The sequence below is a fragment of the Atractosteus spatula genome, chromosome 13, assembly GCF_055471065.1.
Source record: "Atractosteus spatula isolate fAtrSpa1 chromosome 13, fAtrSpa1.hap1, whole genome shotgun sequence".
Taxonomy (NCBI): Eukaryota; Metazoa; Chordata; class Actinopteri; order Semionotiformes; family Lepisosteidae; genus Atractosteus; species Atractosteus spatula.
In genome coordinates, this window is record NC_142718.1 from 13,465,794 (window position 1) to 13,478,548 (window position 12,755).

Consider the following 12,755-nt stretch of genomic DNA (forward strand, 5'->3'; position numbering starts at 1 on the left):
GAAAAACACGTTTTGACAATTTCTGTACACTGGGGTGAAGGGCTGACTCAATGTGCTCTTCTGAGCCAGGCAGTTACACTGCGAATCTAAGAGCTGAGAAAAAGCGTTTATTTCGGGCTGAAAAACACGTTTTGAAAACTGTGCTGTTCCTGCCCTATAAGTTACATGGGGGTTACCAAAGTTGCCAAAACATGTTTATTTCTGCTGAAAAACACGTTTTGACAATTTCTGTACACTGGGGTTAAGGGCTGACTCAATGTGCTCTTCTGAGCCAGGCAGTTACACAGCGATTCTAAGGGCTGACAAAACGCGTTTATTTCGGGCTGAAAAACACGTTTTGAAAACTGTGTTGTTCCTGCCCTATAAGTTACATGGGGGTTACCAAAGTTGCCAAAACATCTTTATTTCTGCTGAAAAACACGTTTTGACAATTTCTGTACACTGGGGTTAAGGGCTGACTCAATGTGCTCTTCTGTGCCAAGCAGTTACACAGCGATTCTAAGGGCTGACAAAACGCGTTTATTTCGGGCTGAAAAACACGTTTTGAAAACTGTGTTGTTCCTGCCCTATAAGTTACATGGGGGTTACCAAAGTTGCCAAAACGTGTTTATTTCTGCTGAAAAACACGTTTTGACAATTTCTGAGCACTGGGGTTAAGGGCTGACTCAGTGTGCTCTTCTGAGCCAAGCAGTTACACTGCGAATCTAAGAGCTGAGAAAAAGCGTTTATTTCGGGCTGAAAAACACGTTTTGAAAACTGTGCTGTTCCTGCCCTATAAGTTACATGGGGGTTACCAAAGTTGCCAAAACATGTTTATTTCTGCTGAAAAACACGTTTTGACAATTTCTGTACACTGGGGTGAAGGGCTGACTCAATGTGCTCTTCTGAGCCAGGCAGTTACACTGCGAATCTAAGAGCTGAGAAAAAGCGTTTATTTCGGGCTGAAAAACACGTTTTGAAAACTGTGCTGTTCCTGCCCTATAAGTTACATGGGGGTTACCAAAGTTGCCAAAACATGTTTATTTCTGCTGAAAAACACGTTTTGACAATTTCTGTACACTGGGGTTAAGGGCTGACTCAATGTGCTCTTCTGAGCCAGGCAGTTACACAGCGATTCTAAGGGCTGACAAAACGCGTTTATTTCGGGCTGAAAAACACGTTTTGAAAACTGTGTTGTTCCTGCCCTATAAGTTACATGGGGGTTACCAAAGTTGCCAAAACGTGTTTATTTCTGCTGAAAAACACGTTTTGACAATTTCTGAGCACTGGGGTTAAGGGCTGACTCAGTGTGCTCTTCTGAGCCAAGCAGTTACACTGCGAATCTAAGAGCTGAGAAAAAGCGTTTATTTCGGGCTGAAAAACACGTTTTGAAAACAGTGTTGTTCCTGCCCTATAAGTTACATGGGGGTTTCCAAAGTTGCCAAAACGTGTTTATTTCTGCTGAAAAACACGTTTTGACAATTTCTGAGCACTGGGGTTAAGGGCTGACTCAGTGTGCTCTTCTGTGCCAGGCAGTTACACAGCGATTCTAAGGGCTGACAAAACGCGTTTATTTCGGGCTGAAAAACACGTTTTGAAAACTGTGTTGTTCCTGCCCTATAAGTTACATGGGGGTTACCAAAGTTGCCAAAACGTGTTTATTTCTGCTGAAAAACACGTTTTGACAATTTCTGAGCACTGGGGTTAAGGGCTGACTCAGTGTGCTCTTCTGAGCCAAGCAGTTACACTGCGAATCTAAGAGCTGAGAAAAAGCGTTTATTTCGGGCTGAAAAACACGTTTTGAAAACTGTGCTGTTCCTGCCCTATAAGTTACATGGGGGTTACCAAAGTTGCCAAAACATGTTTATTTCTGCTGAAAAACACGTTTTGACAATTTCTGTACACTGGGGTGAAGGGCTGACTCAATGTGCTCTTCTGAGCCAGGCAGTTACACTGCGAATCTAAGAGCTGAGAAAAAGCGTTTATTTCGGGCTGAAAAACACGTTTTGAAAACTGTGCTGTTCCTGCCCTATAAGTTACATGGGGGTTACCAAAGTTGCCAAAACATGTTTATTTCTGCTGAAAAACACGTTTTGACAATTTCTGTACACTGGGGTTAAGGGCTGACTCAATGTGCTCTTCTGTGCCAGGCAGTTACACAGCGATTCTAAGGGCTGACAAAACGCGTTTATTTCGGGCTGAAAAACACGTTTTGAAAACTGTGTTGTTCCTGCCCTATAAGTTACATGGGGGTTACCAAAGTTGCCAAAACGTGTTTATTTCTGCTGAAAAACACGTTTTGACAATTTCTGAGCACTGGGGTTAAGGGCTGACTCAGTGTGCTCTTCTGAGCCAGGCAGTTACACTGCGAATCTAAGAGCTGAGAAAAAGCGTTTATTTCGGGCTGAAAAACACGTTTTGAAAACAGTGTTGTTCCTGCCTTATAAGTTACATGGGGGTTACCAAAGTTGCCAAAACGTGTTTATTTCTGCTGAAAAACACGTTTTGACAATTTCTGAGCACTGGGGTTAAGGGCTGACTCAGTGTGCTCTTCTGAGCCAGGCAGTTACACTGCGAATCTAAGAGCTGAGAAAAAGCGTTTATTTCGGGCTGAAAAACACGTTTTGAAAACTGTGCTGTTCCTGCCCTATAAGTTACATGGGGGTTACCAAAGTTGCCAAAACATGTTTATTTCTGCTGAAAAACACGTTTTGACAATTTCTGTACACTGGGGTTAAGGGCTGACTCAATGTGCTCTTCTGTGCCAGGCAGTTACACAGCGATTCTAATGGCTGAGAAAACGCGTTTATTTCGGGCTGAAAAACACGTTTTGAAAACTGTGTTGTTCCTGCCCTATAAGTTACATGGGGGTTACCAAAGTTGCCAAAACGTGTTTATTTCTGCTGAAAAACACGTTTTGACAATTTCTGAGCACTGGGGTTAAGGGCTGACTAAGTGTGCTCTTCTGAGCCAAGCAGTTACACTGCGAATCTAAGAGCTGAGAAAAAGCGTTTATTTCGGGCTGAAAAACACGTTTTGAAAACTGTGCTGTTCCTGCCCTATAAGTTACATGGGGGTTACCAAAGTTGCCAAAACATGTTTATTTCTGCTGAAAAACACGTTTTGACAATTTCTGTACACTGGGGTGAAGGGCTGACTCAATGTGCTCTTCTGAGCCAGGCAGTTACACTGCGAATCTAAGAGCTGAGAAAAAGCGTTTATTTCGGGCTGAAAAACACGTTTTGAAAACTGTGCTGTTCCTGCCCTATAAGTTACATGGGGGTTACCAAAGTTGCCAAAACATGTTTATTTCTGCTGAAAAACACGTTTTGACAATTTCTGTACTCTGGGGTTAAGGGCTGACTCAATGTGCTCTTCTGAGCCAGGCAGTTACACAGCGATTCTAAGGGCTGACAAAACGCGTTTATTTCGGGCTGAAAAACACGTTTTGAAAACTGTGTTGTTCCTGCCCTATAAGTTACATGGGGGTTACCAAAGTTGCCAAAACGTGTTTATTTCTGCTGAAAAACACGTTTTGACAATTTCTGTACACTGGGGTTAAGGGCTGACTCAATGTGCTCTTCTGTGCCAAGCAGTTACACAGCGATTCTAAGGGCTGACAAAACGCGTTTATTTCGGGCTGAAAAACACGTTTTGAAAACTGTGTTGTTCCTGCCCTATAAGTTACATGGGGGTTACCAAAGTTGCCAAAACATGTTTATTTCTGCTGAAAAACACGTTTTGACAATTTCTGTACACTGGGGTTAAGGGCTGACTCAATGTGCTCTTCTGTGCCAAGCAGTTACACAGCGATTCTAAGGGCTGACAAAACGCGTTTATTTCGGGCTGAAAAACACGTTTTGAAAACTGTGTTGTTCCTGCCCTATAAGTTACATGGGGGTTACCAAAGTTGCCAAAACGTGTTTATTTCTGCTGAAAAACACGTTTTGACAATTTCTGAGCACTGGGGTTAAGGGCTGACTCAGTGTGCTCTTCTGAGCCAAGCAGTTACACTGCGAATCTAAGAGCTGAGAAAAAGCGTTTATTTCGGGCTGAAAAACACGTTTTGAAAACTGTGCTGTTCCTGCCCTATAAGTTACATGGGGGTTACCAAAGTTGCCAAAACATGTTTATTTCTGCTGAAAAACACGTTTTGACAATTTCTGTACACTGGGGTGAAGGGCTGACTCAATGTGCTCTTCTGAGCCAGGCAGTTACACTGCGAATCTAAGAGCTGAGAAAAAGCGTTTATTTCGGGCTGAAAAACACGTTTTGAAAACTGTGCTGTTCCTGCCCTATAAGTTACATGGGGGTTACCAAAGTTGCCAAAACATGTTTATTTCTGCTGAAAAACACGTTTTGACAATTTCTGTACACTGGGGTTAAGGGCTGACTCAATGTGCTCTTCTGAGCCAGGCAGTTACACAGCGATTCTAAGGGCTGACAAAACGCGTTTATTTCGGGCTGAAAAACACGTTTTGAAAACTGTGTTGTTCCTGCCCTATAAGTTACATGGGGGTTACCAAAGTTGCCAAAACATCTTTATTTCTGCTGAAAAACACGTTTTGACAATTTCTGTACACTGGGGTTAAGGGCTGACTCAGTGTGCTCTTCTGTGCCAAGCAGTTACACAGCGATTCTAAGGGCTGACAAAACGCGTTTATTTCGGGCTGAAAAACACGTTTTGAAAACTGTGTTGTTCCTGCCCTATAAGTTACATGGGGGTTACCAAAGTTGCCAAAACGTGTTTATTTCTGCTGAAAAACACGTTTTGACAATTTCTGAACACTGGGGTTAAGGGCTGACTCAGTGTGCTCTTCTGAGCCAAGCAGTTACACTGCGAATCTAAGAGCTGAGAAAAAGCGTTTATTTCGGGCTGAAAAACACGTTTTGAAAACTGTGCTGTTCCTGCCCTATAAGTTACATGGGGGTTACCAAAGTTGCCAAAACATGTTTATTTCTGCTGAAAAACACGTTTTGACAATTTCTGTACACTGGGGTGAAGGGCTGACTCAATGTGCTCTTCTGAGCCAGGCAGTTACACTGCGAATCTAAGAGCTGAGAAAAAGCGTTTATTTCGGGCTGAAAAACACGTTTTGAAAACTGTGCTGTTCCTGCCCTATAAGTTACATGGGGGTTACCAAAGTTGCCAAAACATGTTTATTTCTGCTGAAAAACACGTTTTGACAATTTCTGTACACTGGGGTTAAGGGCTGACTCAATGTGCTCTTCTGAGCCAGGCAGTTACACAGCGATTCTAAGGGCTGACAAAACGCGTTTATTTCGGGCTGAAAAACACGTTTTGAAAACTGTGTTGTTCCTGCCCTATAAGTTACATGGGGGTTACCAAAGTTGCCAAAACGTGTTTATTTCTGCTGAAAAACACGTTTTGACAATTTCTGAGCACTGGGGTTAAGGGCTGACTCAGTGTGCTCTTCTGAGCCAAGCAGTTACACTGCGAATCTAAGAGCTGAGAAAAAGCGTTTATTTCGGGCTGAAAAACACGTTTTGAAAACAGTGTTGTTCCTGCCCTATAAGTTACATGGGGGTTTCCAAAGTTGCCAAAACGTGTTTATTTCTGCTGAAAAACACGTTTTGACAATTTCTGAGCACTGGGGTTAAGGGCTGACTCAGTGTGCTCTTCTGAGCCAAGCAGTTACACTGCGAATCTAAGAGCTGAGAAAAAGCGTTTATTTCGGGCTGAAAAACACGTTTTGAAAACTGTGCTGTTCCTGCCCTATAAGTTACATGGGGGTTACCAAAGTTGCCAAAACATGTTTATTTCTGCTGAAAAACACGTTTTGACAATTTCTGTACACTGGGGTGAAGGGCTGACTCAATGTGCTCTTCTGAGCCAAGCAGTTACACAGCGATTCTAAGGGCTGACAAAACGCGTTTATTTCGGGCTGAAAAACACGTTTTGAAAACTGTGTTGTTCCTGCCCTATAAGTTACATGGGGGTTACCAAAGTTGCCAAAACATGTTTATTTCTGCTGAAAAACACGTTTTGACAATTTCTGTACACTGGGGTTAAGGGCTGACTCAATGTGCTCTTCTGTGCCAGGCAGTTACACAGCGATTCTAAGGGCTGACAAAACGCGTTTATTTCGGGCTGAAAAACACGTTTTGAAAACTGTGTTGTTCCTGCCCTATAAGTTACATGGGGGTTACCAAAGTTGCCAAAACGTGTTTATTTCTGCTGAAAAACACGTTTTGACAATTTCTGAGCACTGGGGTTAAGGGCTGACTCAGTGTGCTCTTCTGAGCCAAGCAGTTACACTGCGAATCTAAGAGCTGAGAAAAAGCGTTTATTTCGGGCTGAAAAACACGTTTTGAAAACTGTGCTGTTCCTGCCCTATAAGTTACATGGGGGTTACCAAAGTTGCCAAAACATGTTTATTTCTGCTGAAAAACACGTTTTGACAATTTCTGTACACTGGGGTGAAGGGCTGACTCAATGTGCTCTTCTGAGCCAGGCAGTTACACTGCGAATCTAAGAGCTGAGAAAAAGCGTTTATTTCGGGCTGAAAAACACGTTTTGAAAACTGTGCTGTTCCTGCCCTATAAGTTACATGGGGGTTACCAAAGTTGCCAAAACATGTTTATTTCTGCTGAAAAACACGTTTTGACAATTTCTGTACACTGGGGTTAAGGGCTGACTCAATGTGCTCTTCTGAGCCAGGCAGTTACACAGCGAATCTAAGAGCTGAGAAAAAGCGTTTATTTCTGGCTGAAAAACACGTTTTGAAAACTGTGCTGTTCCTGCCCTATAAGTTACATGGGGGTTACCAAAGTTGCCAAAACATGTTTATTTCTGCTGAAAAACACGTTTTGACAATTTCTGTACACTGGGGTTAAGGGCTGACTCAATGTGCTCTTCTGAGCCAGGCAGTTACACAGCGATTCTAAGGGCTGACAAAACGCGTTTATTTCGGGCTGAAAAACACGTTTTGAAAACTGTGTTGTTCCTGCCCTATAAGTTACATGGGGGTTACCAAAGTTGCCAAAACGTGTTTATTTCTGCTGAAAAACACGTTTTGACAATTTCTGAGCACTGGGGTTAAGGGCTGACTCAGTGTGCTCTTCTGAGCCAAGCAGTTACACTGCGAATCTAAGAGCTGAGAAAAAGCGTTTATTTCGGGCTGAAAAACACGTTTTGAAAACAGTGTTGTTCCTGCCTTATAAGTTACATGGGGGTTACCAAAGTTGCCAAAACGTGTTTATTTCTGCTGAAAAACACGTTTTGACAATTTCTGAGCACTGGGGTTAAGGGCTGACTCAGTGTGCTCTTCTGAGCCAGGCAGTTACACTGCGAATCTAAGAGCTGAGAAAAAGCGTTTATTTCGGGCTGAAAAACACGTTTTGAAAACTGTGCTGTTCCTGCCCTATAAGTTACATGGGGGTTACCAAAGTTGCCAAAACATGTTTATTTCTGCTGAAAAACACGTTTTGACAATTTCTGTACACTGGGGTTAAGGGCTGACTCAATGTGCTCTTCTGTGCCAGGCAGTTACACAGCGATTCTAAGGGCTGACAAAACGCGTTTATTTCGGGCTGAAAAACACGTTTTGAAAACTGTGGTTCCTGCCCTATAAGTTACATGGGGGTTACCAAAGTTGCCAAAACGTGTTTATTTCTGCTGAAAAACACGTTTTGACAATTTCTGAGCACTGGGGTTAAGGGCTGACTCAGTGTGCTCTTCTGAGCCAAGCAGTTACACTGCGAATCTAAGAGCTGAGAAAAAGCGTTTATTTCGGGCTGAAAAACACGTTTTGAAAACTGTGCTGTTCCTGCCCTATAAGTTACATGGGGGTTACCAAAGTTGCCAAAACATGTTTATTTCTGCTGAAAAACACGTTTTGACAATTTCTGTACACTGGGGTGAAGGGCTGACTCAATGTGCTCTTCTGAGCCAGGCAGTTACACTGCGAATCTAAGAGCTGAGAAAAAGCGTTTATTTCGGGCTGAAAAACACGTTTTGAAAACTGTGCTGTTCCTGCCCTATAAGTTACATGGGGGTTACCAAAGTTGCCAAAACATGTTTATTTCTGCTGAAAAACACGTTTTGACAATTTCTGTACTCTGGGGTTAAGGGCTGACTCAATGTGCTCTTCTGAGCCAGGCAGTTACACAGCGATTCTAAGGGCTGACAAAACGCGTTTATTTCGGGCTGAAAAACACGTTTTGAAAACTGTGTTGTTCCTGCCCTATAAGTTACATGGGGGTTACCAAAGTTGCCAAAACATGTTTATTTCTGCTGAAAAACACGTTTTGACAATTTCTGTACACTGGGGTTAAGGGCTGACTCAATGTGCTCTTCTGTGCCAAGCAGTTACACAGCGATTCTAAGGGCTGACAAAACGCGTTTATTTCGGGCTGAAAAACACGTTTTGAAAACTGTGTTGTTACTGCCCTATAAGTTACATGGGGGTTACCAAAGTTGCCAAAACGTGTTTATTTCTGCTGAAAAACACGTTTTGACAATTTCTGAGCACTGGGGTTAAGGGCTGACTCAGTGTGCTCTTCTGAGCCAAGCAGTTACACTGCGAATCTAAGAGCTGAGAAAAAGCGTTTATTTCGGGCTGAAAAACACGTTTTGAAAACTGTGCTGTTCCTGCCCTATAAGTTACATGGGGGTTACCAAAGTTGCCAAAACATGTTTATGTCTGCTGAAAAACACGTTTTGACAATTTCTGTACACTGGGGTGAAGGGCTGACTCAATGTGCTCTTCTGAGCCAGGCAGTTACACTGCGAATCTAAGAGCTGAGAAAAAGCGTTTATTTCGGGCTGAAAAACACGTTTTGAAAACTGTGCTGTTCCTGCCCTATAAGTTACATGGGGGTTACCAAAGTTGCCAAAACATGTTTATTTCTGCTGAAAAACACGTTTTGACAATTTCTGTACACTGGGGTTAAGGGCTGACTCAATGTGCTCTTCTGAGCCAGGCAGTTACACAGCGATTCTAAGGGCTGACAAAACGCGTTTATTTCGGGCTGAAAAACACGTTTTGAAAACTGTGTTGTTCCTGCCCTATAAGTTACATGGGGGTTACCAAAGTTGCCAAAACATCTTTATTTCTGCTGAAAAACACGTTTTGACAATTTCTGTACACTGGGGTTAAGGGCTGACTCAATGTGCTCTTCTGTGCCAAGCAGTTACACAGCGATTCTAAGGGCTGACAAAACGCGTTTATTTCGGGCTGAAAAACACGTTTTGAAAACTGTGTTGTTCCTGCCCTATAAGTTACATGGGGGTTACCAAAGTTGCCAAAACGTGTTTATTTCTGCTGAAAAACACGTTTTGACAATTTCTGAGCACTGGGGTTAAGGGCTGACTCAGTGTGCTCTTCTGAGCCAAGCAGTTACACTGCGAATCTAAGAGCTGAGAAAAAGCGTTTATTTCGGGCTGAAAAACACGTTTTGAAAACTGTGCTGTTCCTGCCCTATAAGTTACATGGGGGTTACCAAAGTTGCCAAAACATGTTTATTTCTGCTGAAAAACACGTTTTGACAATTTCTGTACACTGGGGTGAAGGGCTGACTCAATGTGCTCTTCTGAGCCAGGCAGTTACACTGCGAATCTAAGAGCTGAGAAAAAGCGTTTATTTCGGGCTGAAAAACACGTTTTGAAAACTGTGCTGTTCCTGCCCTATAAGTTACATGGGGGTTACCAAAGTTGCCAAAACATGTTTATTTCTGCTGAAAAACACGTTTTGACAATTTCTGTACACTGGGGTTAAGGGCTGACTCAATGTGCTCTTCTGAGCCAGGCAGTTACACAGCGATTCTAAGGGCTGACAAAACGCGTTTATTTCGGGCTGAAAAACACGTTTTGAAAACTGTGTTGTTCCTGCCCTATAAGTTACATGGGGGTTACCAAAGTTGCCAAAACGTGTTTATTTCTGCTGAAAAACACGTTTTGACAATTTCTGAGCACTGGGGTTAAGGGCTGACTCAGTGTGCTCTTCTGAGCCAGGCAGTTACACTGCGAATCTAAGAGCTGAGAAAAAGCGTTTATTTCGGGCTGAAAAACACGTTTTGAAAACTGTGCTGTTCCTGCCCTATAAGTTACATGGGGGTTACCAAAGTTGCCAAAACATGTTTATTTCTGCTGAAAAACACGTTTTGACAATTTCTGTACACTGGGGTTAAGGGCTGACTCAATGTGCTCTTCTGTGCCAGGCAGTTACACAGCGATTCTAATGGCTGAGAAAACGCGTTTATTTCGGGCTGAAAAACACGTTTTGAAAACTGTGTTGTTCCTGCCCTATAAGTTACATGGGGGTTACCAAAGTTGCCAAAACGTGTTTATTTCTGCTGAAAAACACGTTTTGACAATTTCTGAGCACTGGGGTTAAGGGCTGACTAAGTGTGCTCTTCTGAGCCAAGCAGTTACACTGCGAATCTAAGAGCTGAGAAAAAGCGTTTATTTCGGGCTGAAAAACACGTTTTGAAAACTGTGCTGTTCCTGCCCTATAAGTTACATGGGGGTTACCAAAGTTGCCAAAACATGTTTATTTCTGCTGAAAAACACGTTTTGACAATTTCTGTACACTGGGGTGAAGGGCTGACTCAATGTGCTCTTCTGAGCCAGGCAGTTACAATGCGAATCTAAGAGCTGAGAAAAAGCGTTTATTTCGGGCTGAAAAACACGTTTTGAAAACTGTGCTGTTCCTGCCCTATAAGTTACATGGGGGTTACCAAAGTTGCCAAAACATGTTTATTTCTGCTGAAAAACACGTTTTGACAATTTCTGTACTCTGGGGTTAAGGGCTGACTCAATGTGCTCTTCTGAGCCAGGCAGTTACACAGCGATTCTAAGGGCTGACAAAACGCGTTTATTTCGGGCTGAAAAACACGTTTTGAAAACTGTGTTGTTCCTGCCCTATAAGTTACATGGGGGTTACCAAAGTTGCCAAAACGTGTTTATTTCTGCTGAAAAACACGTTTTGACAATTTCTGTACACTGGGGTTAAGGGCTGACTCAATGTGCTCTTCTGTGCCAAGCAGTTACACAGCGATTCTAAGGGCTGACAAAACGCGTTTATTTCGGGCTGAAAAACACGTTTTGAAAACTGTGTTGTTCCTGCCCTATAAGTTACATGGGGGTTACCAAAGTTGCCAAAACATGTTTATTTCTGCTGAAAAACACGTTTTGACAATTTCTGTACACTGGGGTTAAGGGCTGACTCAATGTGCTCTTCTGTGCCAAGCAGTTACACAGCGATTCTAAGGGCTGACAAAACGCGTTTATTTCGGGCTGAAAAACACGTTTTGAAAACTGTGTTGTTCCTGCCCTATAAGTTACATGGGGGTTACCAAAGTTGCCAAAACGTGTTTATTTCTGCTGAAAAACACGTTTTGACAATTTCTGAGCACTGGGGTTAAGGGCTGACTCAGTGTGCTCTTCTGAGCCAAGCAGTTACACTGCGAATCTAAGAGCTGAGAAAAAGCGTTTATTTCGGGCTGAAAAACACGTTTTGAAAACTGTGCTGTTCCTGCCCTATAAGTTACATGGGGGTTACCAAAGTTGCCAAAACATGTTTATTTCTGCTGAAAAACACGTTTTGACAATTTCTGTACACTGGGGTGAAGGGCTGACTCAATGTGCTCTTCTGAGCCAGGCAGTTACACTGCGAATCTAAGAGCTGAGAAAAAGCGTTTATTTCGGGCTGAAAAACACGTTTTGAAAACTGTGCTGTTCCTGCCCTATAAGTTACATGGGGGTTACCAAAGTTGCCAAAACATGTTTATTTCTGCTGAAAAACACGTTTTGACAATTTCTGTACACTGGGGTTAAGGGCTGACTCAATGTGCTCTTCTGAGCCAGGCAGTTACACAGCGATTCTAAGGGCTGACAAAACGCGTTTATTTCGGGCTGAAAAACACGTTTTGAAAACTGTGTTGTTCCTGCCCTATAAGTTACATGGGGGTTACCAAAGTTGCCAAAACATCTTTATTTCTGCTGAAAAACACGTTTTGACAATTTCTGTACACTGGGGTTAAGGGCTGACTCAGTGTGCTCTTCTGTGCCAAGCAGTTACACAGCGATTCTAAGGGCTGACAAAACGCGTTTATTTCGGGCTGAAAAACACGTTTTGAAAACTGTGTTGTTCCTGCCCTATAAGTTACATGGGGGTTACCAAAGTTGCCAAAACGTGTTTATTTCTGCTGAAAAACACGTTTTGACAATTTCTGAACACTGGGGTTAAGGGCTGACTCAGTGTGCTCTTCTGAGCCAAGCAGTTACACTGCGAATCTAAGAGCTGAGAAAAAGCGTTTATTTCGGGCTGAAAAACACGTTTTGAAAACTGTGCTGTTCCTGCCCTATAAGTTACATGGGGGTTACCAAAGTTGCCAAAACATGTTTATTTCTGCTGAAAAACACGTTTTGACAATTTCTGTACACTGGGGTGAAGGGCTGACTCAATGTGCTCTTCTGAGCCAGGCAGTTACACTGCGAATCTAAGAGCTGAGAAAAAGCGTTTATTTCGGGCTGAAAAACACGTTTTGAAAACTGTGCTGTTCCTGCCCTATAAGTTACATGGGGGTTACCAAAGTTGCCAAAACATGTTTATTTCTGCTGAAAAACACGTTTTGACAATTTCTGTACACTGGGGTTAAGGGCTGACTCAATGTGCTCTTCTGAGCCAGGCAGTTACACAGCGATTCTAAGGGCTGACAAAACGCGTTTATTTCGGGCTGAAAAACACGTTTTGAAAACTGTGTTGTTCCTGCCCTATAAGTTACATGGGGGTTACCAAAGTTGCCAAAAC